This window comes from Papio anubis, chromosome 13 (genome assembly GCF_008728515.1).
Source record: "Papio anubis isolate 15944 chromosome 13, Panubis1.0, whole genome shotgun sequence".
Classification (NCBI taxonomy): Eukaryota; Metazoa; Chordata; class Mammalia; order Primates; family Cercopithecidae; genus Papio; species Papio anubis.
The window spans coordinates 31,902,640-31,926,281 of record NC_044988.1 but is presented as its reverse complement, the minus strand read 5'-3'; the positions used below and the strand labels follow the sequence as shown (position 1 = coordinate 31,926,281).

The window sequence follows — 23,642 nt, the reverse complement described above, 5'->3', positions numbered from 1 at the left end:
ACCCTTGATGTTGTGGCCCTCCAATCCATGCCACTGGTATGATGTTGCTGAAATGCAACTATGACATAATCCTATGAAATAATCCTTCTATTTAAAACTTTCCAATGATTCTTCTTTGCTGAAGAATCAAGCCAAGTCTTGCACAAAAGACTATTTATGATCAAGCATCTGCCAGTTTCTCCAGGTTTTGCTCTTGCCATGTTTGTGTCTTAACCATGCCCCGCTTCTACCTCTAATACTCATATCATGCTCCTGATGCAATTTACTGCCTTCCGTATGCAACTGGCTCTATCATTCTTAGATGCCTTTGTCCATACTTCCCGGAGCTCCTGCATCTTCCATCATTTAAACGGCACAATATTGACTCACTTTTCAATTTCCAGTACCCAGGTCACCTCAATGAAATCTTTCCAGACCCCGTGGTAAAGTAGGCTCTTTTTCCTTCTGCTCACACTATGCCTTTACATAATTCTATTATTGCCACTGTAGCACATGATTGTACTTCTTTGTTAATGCCTATTCCTCCTCCTAGACAGTCCTGCTCTATTCATCTTTGTATTCTCAGCACCTGGCAGTGCTTGCACATTGGTGAATGAATGAAAGAGTGTTTAAGGGTCTAGAGCTGAGTGATCACGCCCAGGTCTAAAGCAGGGTTAGTTGTGAGGAGATAAACTAAGCATGATCACATGTTTTGAATATTCCCTAATTAGAAAGGAAAATAGTTATAGAACTGGTAGAAGGGTGGTTAAAAGGTTGGTAATAAGTTTATCCGTCTTCTTCCAGAAGACTAAACAGAATGTGCTCGTAAGCATTAATTCTGCATTATTTAAACACAGGCAACCCTCTGCATGCAAGCAAGTTTCACTGCACAGATGTAGAGTTCTGTCTTAGGAGGAGCTATCACTGCAGAATTTTCCTGCCATAATGAAAGTGCTAAGTATCTGAATAAGATTTAAGTCCAAGCTGAAAAGGCCATAAGAGGATGTCTTCTGTAGTTGCTGAGATGTTTTGGACATTCTCTTCTCTGATAAAAGCTGGAGTAGGAGATGCGATGGACTGCAAAAGTCTGTGCAGCTTCCTCTTTCTGTTACTGCCCAGGAGCTGCTCAGTCTACCTGTCAGTCCATAGTTTGGATATTGGAAGATTTGGATACTAGATGCAGTCTATGGGGGTTGGCAACCTGTGGCAGCCAACAGTGATGGTGAAGCACATGACACTGAGCACAAGCTTCAGCCACATGTGGCTTTGGGCTGTCTAGTGAGTTGACTATAGATGGAATAAAATGAGGGCAGGAAGGAGTGATGTCTGTGGAAGTAGGACACAGAACATAGGAATATAAGGCATGCAATAATAACAGGCATTGCAATTCAGAGCAGCCACTGATGTGCTCAAAAAATAAAGAAGAATTAGTAAATAATAACTGATATCACTTGAGGAACCAATTGTGGGATAATCGAAACCTTCATATTTGAAGACAATTATAAAAAGCTGGAGTGAATAATAAGTCTAAATATGGCCAGTATTACTCTAGTCTGAATAGAACAAATAATAATTTAGAATTGAAGTTGAGAGAGTGGCTGATAGTATAGGATTCAACTTAGATAATTTAAAAAATCTCATCTCTGAATCTCAGCCTCCTTATCTACAAAATGGAGAAAATAATAATTGTCATCACAAGTTAAAAAGGTAATTCCTACACAGTACTAAACAGGCGTAGCATACAGTAAGTATACAAGAAGTAGTAGATACAATAGGTCCTTCATATTCCTGCGCTGTTTCTGTGGGTTCTATGTCATGGATACAACCAACTGTGGAACAAAATATTTGGAAAAAAGATGAGTGGTTGTATCTGTACTGAAAATGTATGGACACTTTTTTCTTGTCATTATTCCCAAAACAATGTAGTACAACAACTATTTACATAGCACTTACATTGTACTAGGTATTATAAGTAATCTAGAAACTGCTTAAGGTATTCAGGAGGATGTGCATGTGTCATATGTAAATAGCACACTATTTTATATAAGGGATTTGAGCATCCAAGGATTTGGGTATCCAAGGGGATTCCTGGAACCAGTCCCCCATGTATACCAACAGATGACTGTATTTATTTTTACTCTTTTATTCAAGGGTAATTTTGTTTCATACTTTCATAAGGATCTATATACTCCTTGTTAATTTTAACCTACTAAATCCAAATGAATAGTTTTGAATCGACTTGGAGCTATGTAAGCCCTGTCCAAGCATTTTGCAGGATTTCTTTGCCCAGGAAACTACAAGAACATGTAATTAAAATAATCAGTAAAGCAAAATGATAACCCTTTCTTTCTAATATTTTTAAAACTTTTCTTACCAATAAATCCCCCGGACATTTGGTCACGATTACATGGACCAGTTGTTGACTTTTCCCAGTTAGTCCTGCCAGGGATTTCATACTATTTTCAGGCACCACTATGTATAAGCCAAAAAATAGCCATGTCTACAGTCACTGCCTGTGTATCCAACAGGCAGCTGAGGATGAATTCGCTCTCTAGAAGGTGATTGTCCACAAGACCTAACTGGATGGTAATACAGGGAGAGTATGGCAAGGTCAAAAGAAAGTAATCCTTTGAAAGATTCTTAATTTCACTAGGTTGGTGAGGACTTATGTTGGTATAAGGTGGCTTCTCAGCAAGGTGACAGATTTGTACTATATTTTCTGGATCATGAATCTGTCCTCTCTTTGTGGTAGTGAGAGACCTTTTCATTCCTTCAGTTTGTTCAACAAAGATTTAGTGAGTGTCTCCACTGTGCACCAGACCCTGTACTACATGTCAGATTCAATAGAGAGAAACAGATGGGGTCTCTCCTTTAATGAAGATTGCTATCCAGGGGAGAGAGCAGATATTAATCAAATAATCATTCATTATATGAAAAATAAAAATTCTGGTGAATGTTATGAAGAAAGAGTATGAAGAGATGCTGATAAGAAAGTATACAACAAGAGGACTTAGCATGGTAGGAGAGCAAAGACCAGGGGAGATGTTTGGGACTTAGCCAAGACTACATTTCCCCACCCCCTTGCACCTACATGCATGGCCAATGGAATGTAAGAGGAAGTGATGTGTCACTTCTGGACCAAAGTGGTTAATGGTCCAGCATACCTTCCCTACACTGAAGATTAAAAGGTGGAGATGTTCGTGACCTTAAGGATGAGTTGGTTTAACAGCCAGGGTCCCTGCAGGAGAGAGACAGCACACATGACAGGGTGTGTTAGTCAGGGTTCTCTTAGAGGGACAGAGCTAATTGGAGATATATCCATATCTATATCTATAATCTATCTATCTAAAAGCGAGTTTATTAAATATTAACTTATGTGATTACAAGGTCCCACAATAGGCTGTCTGCAAGCTGAGGAGCGAGGAGAGCCAGCCCAAGTCCCAAAACTGAAGAACTTGGAGTTCAATGTCCAAGGGCAGGAAGCATCCAGCACAGGAGAAAGATGTAGGCTGGGGGGCTAGGCCAGTCTTTCCTTTTCAAGTTTTTCTGGCTGCTTTATATTTGCTAGAAGCTGATTAGATTTTGCCTACCAGATTAAGGATCCACCTTCCCCAGACCACTGACTCAAATGTTAATCTCTTTTGGCAACACCCACTCAGACATACCCAGGATGAATACTTTGTATCCTTCATTCCAATCAACTTCACACTCAGTATTAACCATCACACAGGGTGTTTAATGAGAGTTAAAGATAACGTGACTATTTACAAAGATGTAGGCAGAGTTAGGGGAACAAAGAAGGGATAGTGAAGCACTCTGTTACCAGCAAGAATGTGAACCTGTTATTCTATCTGGACCTAAAGGTAGCTACTGGAAATGTGACATAATATCAGAGCTGTAAGAGATGGGAGTCCGACAAGAACCATGGAGACACAGAAAAAAGGAAGCCAAAAGAATAAATAATCTGACCTCACCATCCTCACTCCCTCTGATCTCCTATTGTCATTTCCCTTGACTTATCCCAACTAGAATCCAGTGGCAAGAAAGCCCATTGTTATGGTCGATATAGGTCAGGCTCCTGCCAAAGACCAAGATGAGAAGAGTGGAGGATAGATCTGGAGGAGCAAATAGAAAATATCCAGCACAATAGTTACTGAGTAAGTGAAAGAATATGACCGCAGACTGAAAGCAGATTGTGTGTAATGGAGAGCATAGCAAGCAAAAGGAACAGAATGTACTAAGGCCTGTGGCAGGAATGAGCATAAAGTCTTCTAAGAACGCCTGTTTTCAGGCAGAAGGACTTGGCGGAAGGCTACCTCAGCTAGTCAGAAGGGTGATCGTGTTCCAATCATAGTCAAGGAGGAAGAATAGAGGTCATGAAAATCAAGACTAAAAAGTGTCAGATGCGTGGGGTGACATGGAGGCCAAGAAATAAGAAAGAGGCCCGAATGCAGAAGACAAGGAAGGTTCAGTGAAACATTACAGGCTATGAATCTTGAATGAAGCAAGGGCATCCTGAGCTCATCCTCTTTGGGTGCTGCCTTGTGATGCAAGAGCATTTCCAGAGTCCAAATGGCAGACAAAAGTCTTAGGCCTTTCCTGAAGATATTTCAAAATGATGTTGGAATTAAAAGACTGCTATCTTGGGCCATCCCATTCAGTCATTTAGGCAACAAATATTTATTAATGGTTTTTATGTTTCCTACTGTGCTCACTAGGTACTGAGAGATGATGTGATTCCTGTCTTTGGTAAGCTCACAGGCTAAGCAGGAAAGACAACTGTGTAAATAACTACTTGTCATATCCTGTGATAAGTGCTGTTAGAGAGTGGCATGCAAGGTGCCAGAGAACCCAGCCTACCCCAACTAGGGAATCAGGGAATGCATCCCTGAGATATGAGATTTGAGCTAGGTCTTGAAGGATGTTTCCCAGGTAGAAAAATGAGAGGAGGGAATGTTATCTAGGGGCAATGTATTGATCAGTGGATGCCAACTACTACTAAAACGATCTCTAAATCTCAGCTGTTTATCATAATAAAATTTATTTCTTGCTCATGCCATGTCCAGTGTGTTCTGAGTGGCTCTTCCCAAAGTGGTGATCCAGAGATTCAGGCTGTTTTCATCTTCAGTGCAGGGAATGTATGCTGGACCTTTAACCACCTTGGCCCAGAAGTGACACTAATCACTTTGCCTCACATTCCACTGGCCATGCATGTAGATGCAAGGGGGTGGAGAGATGTAGTCTTGGGTAGGCAGCTGCTTCCTGGCAGCTGCATTCTGAGAGAGCGTGAACATTTGGTATGGGGTGATGGCTCCCACTGCCACAGGGAATTGCACATGAGGGAGCACAGAATGAAGTAAAGGGACGTGATTCCTAGCCTAGGGTGTGTGTGGAAGAAAGGAGAGGAGTAAAGAAGAAGAGACTAAAAAGGTCAGCCATTACTGGATGGCTCAGGACTCAGGACAACATACCAGAGAGACCTTCTCCTTCTCCCCCAGATGTGTGGAACTGTTAGAAGTGTGATACGGCCAGATTTGCATCTCTTCACAGTACACTCATTTCTCTTTTTTTTTCTGTACAAAAAGAGAGTGAGAGTTGTGCAAAGAGTTAAACACTGGATTTTCATCCTAACTCTGCCAACTGCTGCTTACCAACCCTTGCTACCTACTTAGGCTGGCTACTTAGTATCTCTGAGCCTCAGCTTATCAATAAAATGGGCACAAAACTATATGTACTCTCTATTCCAGAGAGGCATGAAGATCAAATAATGTCAGGCAAACATCCTTTGGCAACTGCAAACTGCTCTACATATACAAGGGGATTTAGTTGCTCTACTTTGCCTCTGCCTGAGGGGAGATATTTTTTCCCAGAGCATGAAAGTATAACTCAATGACTGCTAAGTTCCTGAAATATATCCACTTCTGTGATGACCTACCAATGGTAGAATAAGAAATGAGCTCAATATTACCTCTATAAGAAGAAATAAATACAATTAGAGGCAGCTCCAATGCTTCCTAAGGTGCTACGTAAGAAAGCATAATGGAATTACCTGTGTTAATGACTTTTCTTCTTCCACAGTCTTGGAAACCACAGATGGAAAGGGCTGAGGTAGTGTATTTCCATTAGATCCTAAGTATTTGCTTTGACTCTTAGGGTTTTTTCCCCACAGAATTTATCCTTGGTCCTCCAAGGCTTTGTTTTCCAAAGTTGCATGGCTTATGTAGAGAAAGGGAAATGTCCCTCTACCTCCTCACTGTCTCTTCCCATGGCATGACTGAAAATTTACTTGTTAAGATTTTTTAATATCCACATAAGTGGGCAGCAGATGGACTTATCTGGACAGTGCTAGCAAAAGATTGGATTCTTTTTCAAGGCCTAACTCGGTTTTGAAATAGCCAAATGATTAAAGTTACTTTGGCTTGCATTTTTAGAAAATTTTCTCAGCTTATAATTTGTCACTACTTCTCTAGATATGGCCTGGGTCTGTTAAAGTATCTTTTTACCAAATGGACCAAATTTCCAAAAGCCCAACCACATAAGGCTCCCTCCCATCTCTGTCTCTTTTTCTTTCTCCCAATTTCCTTTCCCCCATCTCTCTGCTAATGGTGAGATGTTCCTTTAGTTTTTAGTCTTCAGCATCACGAGAACTGGAAAACACTGCTCTAAGATGTGCTTTGTGCCATCTTAATAAATTAGATAAAGAACTTCATTTACACATTTCCAGGGCACCTGTTCCCAGAGCATCCAGGTGCAATTTCCATTGTCTCTTAACTTTGCATCCATACCCTGGGCTGAACTTGAAATTTAGAGTGTTGTGTTTTTAATCGAAGAAAGTTCTAGAAAGGTTCTTCTGAATGTAGTGCATTTTTCTTTGGGACCGTGGATTGCATTCTCCAACTTAACAGCCTCCATTTCTTAAATGGCACTTGTGAGTGTTCTTACAACAGACCATGGCCACATGAAGATGATGTATTTCCTGGGGAGGATGAGGAAAAGAGAATACTGTTATTTCTAAAAGTATAGACAGCCTGATAGCCAATTTTGGAGTCTGGGTGACATTTTAAATTGGTAATGCTCCTAATTACCCAAACCCTAGGAAACCGTATGGAATACAGCCACAGCTCTAGATTAATATAAGTGAGCACTGTGAACCCATTACTAACAGCATGTTCTCTTAGAATAATGGCACAGTATCTATGTCATCACAGTGTGATATTGCAGTTAAAATGCACACACACACATCTTAATAATTCTTGTGTTTTGGCAAATTTTCCTGCTATAATTTTTTAACTTTTCTAATTTTTCCAACAAACATACTGCTTTGTTTCCTTGTCAACCATTGTCTATTGGTATTGCCGTGTTGAAATGTCAGTTTTATAGAAGACGAATGTCAGCAAGCAATGTATGATAATAAAAAACATGAGCATGAAGGCAGACATGTTCAGAGTGAACTCTTAGCCTCCCTATTTATTGCCAGCTGAACTTGAGGTGGTTGTTCAGTGTCTCCGATTTTCAGGGATTTTTTTTAACCTATTACATGGGCATAATAATGTTGTCTACTCATATTGTTATTGTGAGGAGGTAAAGCCAAGTAAAATGTCTTGTTCAAAGTTAGTGCCAAAAGATGCTGAGACTAAAAGGCATCAATGAGACAGAAATACAGTAACTCAAAATTTCAATGATCAGGCTGAGATTCGAGCCTTAGCTCCAGCAGTGCTTGGAGAAAGGGGCTGACCACATACCATCCACCCCTTGCATGCAGGGTTCAGTGTTGGCCTTTTTGTGCCAGTAAATGGCGGTTTTCTTGATCTAAGATCCAGATCTGAACACAGAGAGTGGAAGAAAAATTTCATCACTCCACTACCTTCATCTGCTCCTACCCTCCAGAGAAACCTCTCCAACTTTATGGAGGGGGCCTGGTATAAAAGCACACACCTCACTTTTGAATTTTTCAAGACTATCTTCAGTGATTTCTAAACCTAGATATATCATTCCAAAAATTACTGGCCACCGTTTTCGTTGGTTTATGCTGATAGAATTGGTGGAGCAAGCTCATTTGTGACACCTACTTCTCTTGGCCCTAAGCATCCTCAAAGCAGTCCATGTTACAAAGAAACTATCATAATAGCAATAATTCGTGAAACATCAATTATGTGCCAAGTGCTTTGCATGCTTTCATATTATTTAATCTCTACATCCAATTCTAAGAGTGTTTGTTATTAACCCCATTTAACATGTGAGAAAAACAAGGTTCACGGAGATTCATAACCTTGCCAAGGTAAGGCCACTAGAAACATCAAAGCTAGTATTTTAATAAGTCTGACCTCAACACCCAAAGCTGGCTTTGTGCCAGTAGCCAAGCACTTGTTTGTGTTTTCACACTTTTTGTTTTTTGTCTTCTTTCCTTTCGGGTGGTTCTAGATGTTGGTTGTGGATCAGGAATCCTGTCATTTTTTGCCATACAGGCTGGAGCTAGGAGAGTTTATGCAGTTGAAGCCAGTTCAGCAGCACAGTATGCTGAGGTAAGTGGTTGTAGTTTTAAGGCAGTTAATAAGTGGGTCTTCAGTATACTTCAGGGTACCCAGCGATGGAGTCTTCCACGTAGGTCATTTAGAATAATTTTTTTTTTTTAACCAGTGATATGGTTTGACTGTGTCTCCACCCCAATCTCATCTGGAATTGTAGTTCCCTTTATTGCTAGTGTTGTGGGAGGGAGCCGGTGGGAGATAATTGAATCATGGGAGCAGTTTTCCCATACTGTTCCATGGTAGTGAACAAGTCTCACAAGATCTGATGATTTTATAAGGGAAAACTCCTTTTTGCTTGACTCTCATTCTCTCTTGTCTGCCACTATGTAAGACATGCCTTTCACCTTCTACCATGATTGTGAGGCGTCCCCAGCTACGTGGAACTGTGAGTCCATTAAACCTCTTTTCTTTATAAATTACTCAGTATTAGGTATGTCTTTATCAGCAGTGTGAAAATGGACTAATAAAACCAGTCTCTAATTTTTGCTGTATTGGAATGTTACCACCAATCAAGCCTGATTTCCCTGTAGTGATTGATAGGAAAAAATTAATTTTTTTAATTGTCACGATACTGAAATTGTAGCAAAATCTTCTCCCTTCCCATCCACTGGGTGGCAGATGGAGCTGGGGTAGAGGAAGGGAGGCATGAATGTTTTCTTTTAATTATCCGGGTGAGGAGTAATATTTCACTGCAGTTAGATTTATTTTTTTCCTTTTAAGTGTTGTAATGACAATAGCTACACCACTCTAAATTTTACTTTTGGTTTAAGGGGCTGTTGCTACATGGTTGTAGTAAGAGGAAGAGACAGGTTTCTGTGTTTCAGGGAGCTTTTTAAGATTTCAGATTCTGATTGGAGGAGAGGGAGAAGATTTGTTTTAAATGTAGTGCTCTATTATCGTTATGAAATGTGTACAAATATTATAAAATAAGTCAAAGTCAAGAGTCAGGTAATAATGGCTTTCAGTAATATTTGGATGTAATAATAACCCAATCAAACTGCAGAATTGGATATGTGTGCACCTGTGTGAACAGGGTAAGGTGCTTGTCATTCATACCTGGAGGAGGGCTGAATTTTAATGAGGGGTAGGATGACAGATAGAGAGAAAAGCTTGGCTGCTGCTTCAGATGAGCATCATGAAACCCTCTTCCAGTCCGGACAACTGGTACCTCTGAGTGATAGTTGGTTTTGGCATAAGTGAGCAAAGAGGAACCCAGAGACAAGTAAACAACTCTGGCATGTTTGAAGGGAAAGATTGTCAGAGTCTAATGGCTTGGTATGTTGTTGTATTTTCTTTTCTTTTTCCAGCAAGTCCTGAAGAAATATTTTCAGTCATTTTTTTCTTCACCAATTCTTAAATGTCATTTTTATTGAATATTGACTACACGCCAAATAATATTTGTGGGTATGTGTGTGTGTGTGTGTATATATATGTGTGTGTATATATATATGTGTGTGTATATATATATATAGTGTAAAGAATAACATACAATGAATGTGTGCCTGCTTCCCCTTTTAAGAAATAGACCATTAGCATTTTCTTTAAAGGCCCATGTACCTTGTCCTTCCTGATCACATTCCTTTTTTTTTTTTTTTTTTTGGAGAAGGAGTCTTGCTCTGTCACCCAGGCTGGAGCACAGTGGCATGATCTCGGCTCACTGCAAGCTCCGCCTCCCGAGTTCACGCCATTCTCCTGCCTCAGCCTCCCAAGTAGCTGGGACTACAGCGGCCTGCCACCCTGCCTGGCTAATTTTTGGTATTTTTTTTTAATAGAGACGGGGTTTCACCGTGTCAGCCAGGACGGTCTCGATCTCCTGACCTTGTGATCCGCCTGCCTTGGCCTCCCAAAGTGCTGGGATTACAGGCGTGAGCCACCACGCCCGGCCCACATTACTTTTTTTGCCCTAAACAGAGGTAGTCACTACTGTGAATTTTTATTTATCATTCTCTTATTCTTTATACTTTTACCACATATATTTCTATTTCTAAAAACATATCACTTATGAACTTTCCACCAATGGGCTCATAAGTATGCATTCTCCTGCAATTTGCTTTTTTTCACCCAACATCGTGTTCCTGAGGGCCATCTTTGTTGGTGCATACAGCTGTTGTTTATACATTTTCAATGCTGTAGAGTGTCTCATGATATGATATGCCTCAAGTTACTGGTCTTGTTGGCAGACTTTGGATGGCTTCCATTATGAAAGTATTATTATGAATAGTTTTGCACACGGTCTCCACTGCGTCTTTGCTGAAGTTTCTCAGGCATACACGGGAGTGGAAATGTTGAGTCATAGGGTGTGCATACCTTCAACTTTGCTATGTAATGCCAAATTGTTTTCCAAAGTGGCTGTGCCCATTTTTATTCCCTCTAGCAGTATATGCGTGCCATTGTTCTATGTCTTTGTCAGCACTTTGGTATTGTCAGACTTTGAAATTTTTGCCAATTTAGTGGTTATGACAGGATCTTTGTGGTTTTAGTTTGCTTTTTCCACTTACTGATGACTTTGAACATATTTGCAAGCATTTTGGCCATTTGTGCTTTCTCTTCAGTAAAATGCGTATTCAGGTTTTTGACAATTTTTCTTTTGAATTGTCTAATTCTAATTTATTTGTAGGAATGAATTTTATTTTCTAGATATTAATCCTGTATCAGTAATGTATGTAGCAAATATCTTCTCCCCTTTTGTACCTTACATTTTCTCTTTCCTAATGGCCCTAGTCAGCTTTAGATACAGAGGTCTAAAAAAGAATAGAGAAAAGGAGGATAAAAATATGTAGAGAGAACTCCATAGATTAAAATGCCTCTGCTTAGATATTAGTAGATTTCAAAATGAATTCTCAAGGTGAGGGGTTGAATTTAGAACTTTATTTTAGGTGCTGCTTATTCATTTATTCATGTCTTTACTCAATTGCACTCTACAATTCCGTTGTTGGGCAATACAGGAGAAACAGTAACAATCAAGGTCTCTTCCTATATTCAAAGAGCTTTGATTTTTCATAAGGTATTGATCTTGTTGTATCTTATACAAGAGACCAAAAAATAAAATAAAAGAGTGGCATAAATAATTTGGGAGTTTTCTTTTCTTCATATAGTTTGTTTTTTTCATATATTTTAAAGTGGTTTGAGATACTTTAGCTACTTTTAAAACCTTAAACATCTAATGTCCTTGGATATAGTACTTTAAGGAAAAAGAGGAAGAAATTAGCTAGAGATATTCTCACCTTCCTGAGCCATAATCCTGTCTCCAGCCATAGCAAGTGCAAGTACACTGTGATTGTGCCTGTGAATAGCCACTGTACTCCAACCTCGGCAACATAGCAAATCCCTATCTCTAATAAGTAAATAAAATAAGCAAATAAGTAAATAAAAAGAGTTCAAACACTACTCAAATTCCCTTTCCCTAGATTCACCTATTGTTTACATTTCACCCTGTTTGCTTTATCATTTGTTCTAGCTTGCCTTCCCACCACATGCAAACATACATTAATATTAATATGTATACACATATGTATATGAACACACATATGTATATGATCACACACATTTATGAACATATAGACACATTTATATAAACATGAATGTATATATGAAAAACACACATGTATATGAACACTATGAGTGTACATGTATGTATATGAACACACATGTAAGTATATGAACACATATACATGTATGTATATGAACACATACATGTATGTCCAGAGATATAGAGACACATACTTTTTCTATGGGTCACTTATATATATCATAGCCATAACCCTTTATCATTAAGCATTTCAGTGTGTATTTCCTAAAAACAAGACTTTTATATAACCAAAAGAGAACTTGATTTAAAGCTGAAGAATAAGTTATATGATGACTTTCTCATTCAGTCTTTCAGTGTTGGTGGTAACAGGTGTTTGCAGTGGTCCCAGCATGAGCAAGGAGACTGTCACCATGGTGCTGAGGTGAGAGGAGTCTATACTTAACTGCCTCTTCCCTTCCCTTGCATAGTATTTCTAGGAAGGCTTGATTTTTGGGGTGGTGGCAGCGGGGGGACTGGGTCTTGCTCTTTCACCCAGGCTGGAGTGAAGTGGTGTGGTCTCGGCTCACTGCACACTCTGCCTCCCTGGTTCAAGCGATTCTCCTGCCTCAGTCTCTTGGCGGCTTGATTTTGAAAACATTAGAACCAAAGTTCTAAGGAATTCCAAAGCACCATAGTTTATCTTTCGTTTTAGCTTCTGTAGAGGATTTGTGTGTTACAGGAATCTTTCTTTTCTATGTACAACTGGGGCAGGTTGGGGACAGGAGTGGCTTTCCAAATGCTGTCAGGGACTGCTGGGAGCCCTTGAAATCCTTGCTCGCAAGTCTGTTTTGCTCCTGAGGCTTCCCCTGCATGTGGTCCTAAGAACAGGCTGGTTAAAAAATGTATTCAGCGCCAAGGATGATTAGAATCTTCTCAAAGTGTGGATTTAACAACAGACTGGTCCCTCCTGAAATCCATGGCCTCTACTCTGCCCATAACTCCTGCGTGGGTGTCATGAGATGCTCCCCAGGGACCAAGGCCCTTTCACCTTGTGGAGGATGATCTGTACCAGCACGTGGTTTTTCTGTACAGTTTGTGGGTGGCAAAATGCGACTGTGAACAGCACGGAAAAGAATTTTACTCTAAGAATAGGCTGAACTAGCAGCTCCGCACACAGTGCATGGTGCTCCTTTCGACCTTTTCATTACTTGGTAATTGAACCAGCAGACATTTAATTCTTTTCTCTGGAGTCTTCATTAAATTTCTCGGCAAAGATAAAATTGCAACAAGAAAGAAAAATGTACAAATTTAACAACCATCTCCTGTCCCTGGATTCTTCTTCACACGCCAGGCTTCTAGGCTTTAAGTAAACAGAATACTTTCAAATTGCATTGAATTCAATTTCAGTTTCACTTAGTAGAACAGCCTGATTTTGTAAGGGTTGGTCCTTGGTAGGCAGGCTGATGGCAATGACTTCTTATCTGTATGGCATGCATGTACATGTTTTTGCAGGAGTGGTCACAAGCTTGGCAAGGTGTGGCTACATGCTCTCACTGTGGGTCCCATGTGACATTTCTGGGTCAGTAAGAAGATATCATTCCTGTTTAAGGAACAGGGCAGGATAAAGATCTCCCGTGGGTCTCCAAGCTGTGAACCTTCCCACCTCAAGCTGGAAGCTATCTCTTGCTCTTTTTTTCCTTTTCTTATATACGAAACATAAAGCAAAGTCCCCGAGATTATATAGACCAAACGGAAAAGAAGTAAGCATTCATGAAATCTATACAAGTATAAAATCGAGAAAAGGGAATTCCTTAATTTCAATTTATACACAGATAGATGTTATATCTCTCTACCTAAATGAGAAACTCCTTAAAGGGTCACCAGAATAAAAGACAATTAAAGTGAGTGATTATGACTAGATTTCTGTGCTATAATCAACTTAAACTTACAACAAAGTTCTCTGGCACTCAGATTTAACAATGTTCAGAGTCATTATTGGGCCACTATATAATTAGACATCACTAGTATACAGTTCCTAGATATGCCTCATCAGAATGATTTTTAAGGGTCAGACCAAGTGTTTTCCAGATCATGGAGTGGTGGAAGTAAAGGCATATGGAACTGGAACTGTTGTGACATGCCCTCTGCAGAGCAGCTCATCATCTTGAGCTGCTCTGTGCAATATGGTAGCCATCACACACATGTGGCTATTTAAATATAAATTAATTAATAAAATTTAAATTCCTGGCTGGGTGTAGTGGCTCACACCTGTAATCCCAGCACTTTGGGAGGCTAAGGTGGGTGGATCACTTGAGGTCAGGCATTTGAGACCAGCTTGGCCAACATGGCAAAACCTTGTCTCTACTACAAATACAAAAAATCAGGCGGATTGCCTGAGGTCAGGAGGTCAAGACCAGTCTGGTCAACATGGTAAAACCCTGTCTCTACTAAAAATACAAAAAATTAGCTGGACATGGTGGCATGTGCTTGTAATCCCAGCTACTCGGGAGGTTGAGGCAGGGGAATTGCTTGAACCAGGGAGGTGGAGGTTGCAGTGAGCTGAGATCATGCCACTGCACTCCAGCCTGGGCACAGAGCGAGACTCCACCTCAAATTAAAAAAAAAAAAAAAAAAAGAAAAGAAAGAAAAGAAATTAGTCACGTATGGTGGCAAGCACTTGTAGTCCCAGCTACTCGGGAGACTGAGGCATGAGAATTACTTGAACCCAGGAGGCAGGGGTTGCAGTGAGCCAAGATCACACCACTGCCCTCTAGTCTGAGCAACAAAGTGAGACTAAAATAAAATAAAAATAAAAGTAAAAAATTAAACTCCTTAGTCACCATAGCATTTCTAGTGCTCAGTAGCCACAAGTAGCTATTGGTTATTGCATTGGACAGGAAAGATGTAGAATACATTCCCATCGGCACAGAAAGTTCTACTGGAGAGCAATGACAGAGACCACAAATAGCCAAAGTTCACCTTTCTGGCATGTTATGGCCAGAATGATGGCTGTGTTCACTGCCAGGAATTGGTAGCTGTGGCCAGATTGGTCTGGCTTGACTTTAGGTGAGACAGGCCTCCATCAATCTTCCTTGCTGTGGACACTGTTTGTCCTCTTATTTATACGAAAGATCTGTCATAGAGCAGCTTCTCTAGGAAACATCCTCTTATGTGGAGGTTTGTAAGCAGGAAGTATATTGGGAAAGCTCTCAGGAGCCTCACTTCTGGGGAAGTGAAGGAAGCAGGACAGATTGGCCGAGGGGGGAGTTAAGCTGCAATATAGTCATACTAAAGGACTCAGCCAATCGCACAGGGAGTTCTTGAGCTGGGGTGGCCCTTCAGAGTTGAACCACCTTGAGGCGGGGAACTTTATATTCCACATTTTTTTATGCACACACACTGAGGAAGAAGTGTGACCTTGGGTAAGATGGCTCTCCTGGGCAGCACTTAGAATATGACTCACCTGAGAGCCATCATCTGCCAGTATTCCCAGCAGCTGGGGGAATGGGTACCTTGGTCCAGAAGCAAGGATTGGTCTGGTATGTCACAGCATGTACTTCAAGATCCAGGATTCTGACTTTGGGCTACCAAAAGGAAGCTGATGTAAGGTAAAGAAAAGATGACAGTAAATCAAAGGAGGATAGTTAGAGTGAGGGAGCAAGCAGGATAATACCAAAAGCTTAGGAAAAGCCACAAGGCGATATGGTATGAGTCCTTTAGTTGTAAGCAAAAGTTTTCTAGAAATTGAATACATCACCTGATCTGATGTAGTCTGTATTATTCTAAGACCTGGGAGGACATAGAGCACATAACTTAAAATCCAGTTGGTTTTCAAACAAATAAAATTCCTGACACACAGTGAATGCCAAGTGCCCATGAATGGCAGAGATGAAACATGCCATGTCTACACAAGGAACCATTCCCATGAGCTGGGGTGGTTAGGGAAGCCTTCAGAAAAGATATGTGACTTCAATTGGATCCTGAAGGATGAGAAGAACTTAAATGGTCCTCTTTTCATTTTTCTTTTCTTTTTTTTTTTTTTTTTTTTGAGACGGAGTCTCGCTGTGTCTCCCGGGCTGGAGTGCAGTGGCGTGATCTCGGCTCACTGCAAGCTCCGCCTCCCGGGTTCCCGCCATTCTCCCGCCTCAGCCTCCCAAGTAGCTGGGACTACAGGCGCCCACCACCACGCCCGGCTAGTTTTTTTTTGTATTTTTAGTAGAGACGGGGTTTCACCATGTTAGCCAGGATAGTCTCGATCTCCTGACCTCGTGATCCACCCGCCTCGGCCTCCCAAAGTGCTGGGATTACAGGCTTGAGCCACCGCGCCCGGCCCTCTTTTCATTTTTCATGTCTTACTGCTAGCAATGAGATTTTTGAAAACACATGGGGTCCTCCATCTTAAATGTGTTGATAATGTCTTCATAAATGCTTTGAAGGCCAATTATTGGAAAGGTACTTCTCATTTTCAAGCTTGAACACTAGAAAAAGCATATACTTTGAAGTTTTTCTGTATGAATTTATCCTGATTTCAACTCTTTGAGCTAGGGTTTTTCTCCAATTTCTTAAGTGTCTCCAATTGCTAACTTCTCCTTCCTCCTCACTCTCCCACAGACACCAAATGCCTGAGTCACAAGATTCCATCCAGCCTGTCAACACTTTTTATTTTTGCACTGACAATGAAGTTAAAAGGTGGCAATAAGGAATCTGTTAAGGAAACAATAATAAGCATTTGGCAGAGCTGAAGTTTTTGAGTTTTGAAAGCATTTCCACATCTATAAACTCATAGATCTTCAGGAAGAGTCTTTGTGGTGCTTGGAGCAAACAATACCATCCCCACATTACACAGTTAAGAAAGAACCTCAGAGAAGGTAGTCATGAAGGTGGGGCATGACTTGTGAAAACAATTCCTTGCTGCTTCCTTCTAGAATGTCCAGGTAAGCAGGAACTTGTTGTCCCCTTGAAAGTGAAGAAGTGAATGTGTTTGACTAGCACCTACCCGTGTAGATAGGTCATTCAGGAAGGAAGAGAAAACACCATTCACTTACCAAGCAACCTGTTATGAAGCACTTAAACACGGAGACAGTTCTGCCATCCAAAGAGGAACCCTGCTCCATTGGCAAATTCAGCAAGTAATACATTTAGAGGAGGAGTTTAAAGTAGTCCATGTGGAATGTCCCACTGTTTGCCACAAAGCCTCGTCCAAGAAATAAAGAGCCTTCTCATAGCTAGATTGGTGATTGATGAGGACAAAAGACAACTTGGGAGAGAGAATCCATGTGTCTTCATCTCGCTTGACATTCACATCCCTGTAGGGTAGATCCTAAATACCTTTGCAAGGATTCAAATTGAGGGTGGGTTCTGGAATCAGACAGTGTAACGTTGTATCCCTGCCCCATGACCTAATGGCTGTGTGACCTTGACAAATGTATTACGTTTCCTATTGCTGCTGTAAAAAATTAATGCAAACAGTAGCTAAACAAAAAATACAGTTGTATTATCTTACAACTCTGGAGGTCAGAAGTCAGAAATGGGTCTCATGGGGCTAAAATGAAGGTGTTGCAGAAATCTGTTCTTTCTGGACACTCTAGAGGAGAATCAGCTGCTTGCCTTTTCCAGCCTTTAGAGGTTGCCCACGTTACTTGGATCGTGGCTACATCACTCTGACTTCCGCTTCCATTATCATATCTCCTTCTCTGATTCTGACCCTCCTGCCTTCCTCTTATAAGGATTCTGGTGACCATTTTGGACCCTTCTAGATAATCTAAGATAATCTCCCCATTTCACCATTTTTAATATCTCCAAAATCCCTTTGATATGTAATATGACACATTAACAGTTTTCAGGAGTCAGGATGTGGACATCTTTGGGAAGCCGTTATTTTGCCTACCACACAAGTTACTTGACCTTTCCTGACCTCATTTTTTTAACCTATAAAATTATAGATAACAATAGTCCCTCATAAAGATATTATAAGGATTGAATAAGAAAACCGATGTAAATTAGCACAGTGCCTGCCATTCTCCAGCTACTGCTATTATTGTCATCATGGTTATCATTGACATTATTATGGGGCCTCATTTCATCCATATCTCTGTATAAACTAACCAAACAAATATCATGGAAGGGGGATCACTAGGCAACAGTGGGGAGGACAGGGCCAGGCAGAGCACATTTTTTTCAAGAGCATGGTGTTTCAATTGCATGTTGAAATGTCCTTTGTCACTGCTTTTTAAATAAAACCCAAACATTACAGATGCTGAGGATGTACTTGTTTCCCAACTCTTCTCAAAGGATCTAAAGACTTGGCAGGGCAGTGTCTTGAGCAGCTCTCTGGTATCTGATACTCAGGAGAAATTCACAGTTGTTCCTAAGTTCTTTCCCCACTTGCTTTTTTCCTTGCTTACCCCAGTCTACTCAATTCTCCTTGAATGGTCTCAGTATTGGCAACTGTTCAGAAGGAACACAGCTCTTTAGCATTGGGGAGCAAAACAATGGCTCTCAAAGAGGTGCACTAGAATCCCCTGAAGGGCTTTTAAAGCACAGATTGCTGGGGCCCATCTCCAGGCTGTCTGATTCAGTAAGTATGGGGAGTGGCTTGAAAATCTGCATGTCTAATAATGATGCTTCTGGCATCACACTTTGAGAACCAGTAGGATTATGTAACATCGAAACTGAAACAACCCCTAAAAATGATTTACCACAGTGCTATTGAAAGATGCACCAAGAAGTTCCTTCCGGGACTAAGTTAGAAGGGTAAGGGAGCTTGAACTTCAACAGCAAGCCTACCTCCCCAAAAACCTCTACCATGAGAACAACACCCCTTCTATCAGTTTTACTTATTGGGCTTCTGGATTAACTTTTGCTTGCAGAAGGAGATCAAGAAAAACTTTGGAAGCTGAGATCCAATTTCCTTAATTAACAGAGGGAGCCTAGAGAAGTTAAGTAGTTTGTCCAAATCCCCAGTTGCTTTTCCTTTTGCTATGGTATCAGTGCCCACAATATTCACTATTGAAACTTTATCTCCATTGTGATGGTATTAAGAGGTGGGGAAGACCTTTTAGGAAGTGATTAAGTCATGAGGGTTCTGCCTTTATGAATGTATTTGTACCCTAGAAAAGAGCTGGGGATAACTAGTTTAGGGTGTTCCCTTTTGCCCTTTCATTTCTTTGATGCATGAGGACACTGTTCATCCCCTTTTGACCTTATCCATCCCTTCCACCATATGAGGACACCTAGACAGATCTATCTTTGTAAAACGGACCTTCACCAGACACCAAACCTGCAGCACCTGAATCTTGGACTACCCAGACTCCAGAACTGGGAGCAATACGTTTCTTTATACTCAGTTTCGGGTATTTTGTATGAGCAGCACAAACAGACTAAGAGACCTCTGCCATGAGAAATTGTTCTTGTTTCCAACATTGACATGTCTGTCATTTCAGTATTTAAACCACAATTCAAGCAACTTCCTTAGCTCACTTTGCAGCTTCTGAAATCTACTTTTCTAAGCCAAAGTCTTTCTCTCAGCCACCTACCTTCCTCTTTTAGTTTTCTGCTTACCCATCTGCTCCTAGAAGCCACTATTGTGCATTGCTGTCATGGGCCCCTATTTAAGGACCCATTTGATTCTGGGCATTACAGGAGAGAAGCAGCATGTTTAGAGAAAATGCTTGTTGATCTAAAGCATTTTTCTACTGCAGCAGCCACACATTCTAGGGGGATTGTAATTAGGCTGCATGTTTTCTTGGCAAGAAAAGAAGGAACATTGGGACGGACTATAATTTAAGTACACTAAATAATTGATATGGCTTCAGTGACTGGAGGAATACCAGGGCCCTCGGTCTCATGCCAATTTAGATAAAACAACATGAATACACATGGAGTGGCTTTAAGGAGCAGAAAGTTTATTAGGCAAGAAGAAGGAAGGACGAAGAAAACAGCTCCCCTGTACAGAGACAGAGGGAGGGGAGACTCAAATAAAGAGAAATCTCCTGTGCGATGGAAAGTGATTGCTTATATTGGGATGCTGTAGGAGGCGGTGTTTGGTTTGCATAGGGCCCAGGGGATTGGTTTTGATGAGGTGTGTCATTTAGGTAGCCCGGGAAAAACCGGGCCCTCCTACCTTACCCCTTTAGTATGCAAATATGGGTCGCCATGATGTTCTGAACACATGGTGTTACTTGGAGGCAGCCATGACTCTTGGCACACCTGGTGACAAGAAGAAGGAGGCAGGAATCGCCATATTGGGTGGACCGTTTCTAATGGCCAGCATTTGCATATCAAATCTTGCCGACCTGGCCCTTCAAGCCATTTTCTGTTAGAAAATAAATGGTTCGGGGGTTGCTTTTATTAAAAGAAAAAGCCTTTCCAAGAACTCCTTTTGCCCTTTCTATCTGCCTAAAAATTATTTCCTAATAATTTCTGTATTATAATGAAACTAAAAAGCATTCAGATGGTTGATTACTAATCATTGCTAACAATGTATTGGAACTCCTTTAACCTTAGCAGGGAATTGGCCTCACGTCCCCCCAACTTTTCCTTTTCCAGCTGGGTACCTCAAGAATTTTATCCTGTATGTACAAGGTACTGCAACAGAGAGAAAATCAGGATCAGTGAGTTTGGGTGTGTGAGACTTTTCAAGACTAAATCAACATCTGAAAAAGCAAAATCAGTCAAATCAACAGGTTGGTGCCTGCACAATGCCAGGTAATCTCTTTGACTCTGTATTTTCCACGGAATTGATGAACCCTGCTTTGCTCTGGGCTGATGGTTTTGCCATCATGTAGCCACAGATTGGTGTCCAGTCTTGCTCTTTTATCTACTGTAGCTGAGAAAATGATAACTGGTTTTGCCACCTGGGTTACTTTTTAATGATCTGAAAGACCACAAGGAGCCAGCATTTCTTTTGTGCAGTTCCTCATTCAGCAACCTAATAGCTATCTGAAAAGCGCTTTCTTGAAAAGAAAAGCTCTCCTCTCAGGCAGAAGCAATAATACCGCATGATTCTCTGATTAAACTATCACACTGCGCATATTACGGGACATCTGACCTGCTTGAAACTGACTCACTGCTGAGGTTTCTTGGTATTTGCACTGTTGTTTTTCTGCCAACAAGCCGTGAAATGACGGACGAGTGTCCCTAAACTTTAGTGTGAACGGCAAGTAAAGTGCCCAAGAAACTGCTGGGGCCCAGCTGCCTTCTGGGCAATGCTGGAAGGGGAAATGTGTTTTTCTTTAGGGGCACCCTCTGTGCAAATGAACTTCAATCACAGGTGAAACCAAAGCTGTCACTACAGGGTACAACACTGGAGCGAAAACACGCTGCATAGTCTCCTCACTACCCCAGTGGATAGGCAGCCTCTGCTAGCACCTACCAAAGTTAGAAGTAAAAGCAAGAAAATCATTCTTTCTCCTCCTTAAACTCCTTAAAAATACAACATTTTAAACTCTAAAACCTTCATGCTGTAGTATCTGAAAAAACAAATTTGTAAGTACTGTGGTAGCTAGCACTTAAGGCAGTGACCTGGACATTACCGTGTATATCTCCAAGGGTTTGGCTGGGTATCATGACCAGTGAACATTTGGGGCGATCCTGCCAATATATACGTAGTGATTTAATTTGGAAGCTATACGTGTATTACTGTATTCACACTTTATGTATGTTAGAAACATTCTCCAAAGTTAAAATGATGAGATGTCACTGTATACCCATGAATAGCTAAAATTTAAAAGAATGACAATAAGCAAGTAGACAAGGATGTGGGGCCAGTGGAAGCCTCATATATTGCTGGTAGAAATAGAAAATGACACACTTTCAAAAATAACTGAGCAGTTTCTCACACAATTAAACATCTACTCCCCTATGACCCAGCAATCCTATTCTTTTGTGTTTCCCTAAGAGAAATGAAAATTTATGTCCACACAAAGATTTGTACTTGAAAACCTGGAAACAACCCAAATGCCTATTAACAAATGAAAGAATAAACCAATTGTGGTGAATCTAAACAATGGACTATTGTTAAGCCACAAAAGTGAACTATCTATGCACATAACAATATAGAATCTTAAAAACATTATGCCAATCGAAAGACGCGTATACTGTATGAATCATTCGTATGAAATTCTAAAACAGGGAAAACTAATCTACAGTGACAGAAAGCAGATCAGTGGTGGCTGAGGGATGGTGGATGTTAAAGGGGGGTAGGATGAACTGTGAACTGTGAAGAGGCATGTAGGAAGTTTGATGGGGATGGGTATTTTCTATATCTTGATTGTGGTGGTGGTTACATGGATATATATATTTATTAAAACATATCAAACTATACATTTAAAATTAGTGTTTCATTATATGTAAATCATACCTCAAAAACAAAAGTAAACTTCTGGTCAACATGTACTTCCAGTCATCCATGTTGTAGCCTGTGTGAGTATTAGTGCGATAATATAAAAAATAAGAGGGAGAAAATATAAGAATGAAATAAACAATATTTTAAAAATCTATAGATTTCAATAATGGCACACAAAAACCTATAGTGTTATGTAATTTAACATATTGATTGACTGGTGATATTGTGATTTAAAGATCTGTTTGCATGTTAAGTGTATTTTGATATTTGGTTATAAGGGCTGTTGCAGCTGTTAAAAAACAAACATCAGATATACAAATTCAAATGGAAGAAAAGTAAAATGGTTTGAGCTAAGTAAATAATATTCACTTTTCAACCCATTCACCATTATGCGAAGCATGTGAAATTCATTTAATGCATTTCTCTTTGTCCTGATGTCAATCAGAAGCTCTCTTACAAATGAATCAGGATGTGTGGCATTTTTACATTTTAAGAAACAGACTTAAAATTATTTAAATTATTCTTTTGAAAGATTGTTTTTAAGTTTTAAAATTATATTGCCAAGTTTTTAAAATTTGCAGATATAAGGTTTTTATATAATTTTTAGCGATAAAACCATATAACAATGAAATGTTCCAGTGAGCCACTTTCAAAATGTTCTTTCCATAGTGTGAGTTTCTTTTGAAAAATAGTTCTTCTTGCATTCATTACTAAAAAATCATCATTTCAGAATGGCAAAATAAGTTTATTTTTTCAAAAATACTTCCTGGATGGGATAATTTTGACAGCTACTTGTCATTACAGAAAGTTTCAACTCTTGTCTTTAACAAGAAAATTCCATGATTGATTTGTAAGTGGAGCAACTCTCCTAAATACTTTGCTCTTAAACAACCATACCAATAAAGGCCCATTCCTGAAAAGATTTTCAAGGACATCTGTGTGTTATTCCAAAGTACTATAAACAGTCTACTGTCTCTGAAAGGTCATTTTTTCAACATTCTTGTTGTGATAAAGCACACACACCATAACATTTGCCATCTTAACCATTTTTAAGTGTACAGTTCACTGCTAATAACTACATTCATATTGTTGTGCAACCATCACCACCATCCATCCACAGAACTTTTTTCATCTCACAAAATGAAACCTCTATGTCCATTAAACAGTAAGTCACTATTCCTCCTCCTCTCAGCTCCCAGTAACCACTGTTGCTATAATTTTGACTACTGTAGGTACTTCATATATGTGGTATCATACAGTATTTTTCTTTTTGTGATTAATT

At 40.1% G+C, this 23,642-nt stretch overlaps 1 long non-coding RNA gene across 2 annotated transcripts; it reads left to right on the top strand.

Annotated features, from left to right (window-relative positions):
• The first annotated feature begins 3,431 nt into the window (after positions 1–3,431).
• Positions 3,432–22,891, top strand: LOC101014598. 2 transcript variants are annotated; one of them, XR_002517615.2, is made up of 3 exons: positions 3,432–8,501; positions 12,383–12,457; positions 20,563–22,891. It is a non-coding gene; the product is annotated as an uncharacterized LOC101014598 (long non-coding RNA). The 2 variants fall into 2 exon arrangements; XR_002517614.2 differs by lacking the exon at positions 20,563–22,891 and adding an exon at positions 16,627–20,556.
• Positions 22,892–23,642: the final 751 nt, after the last annotated feature.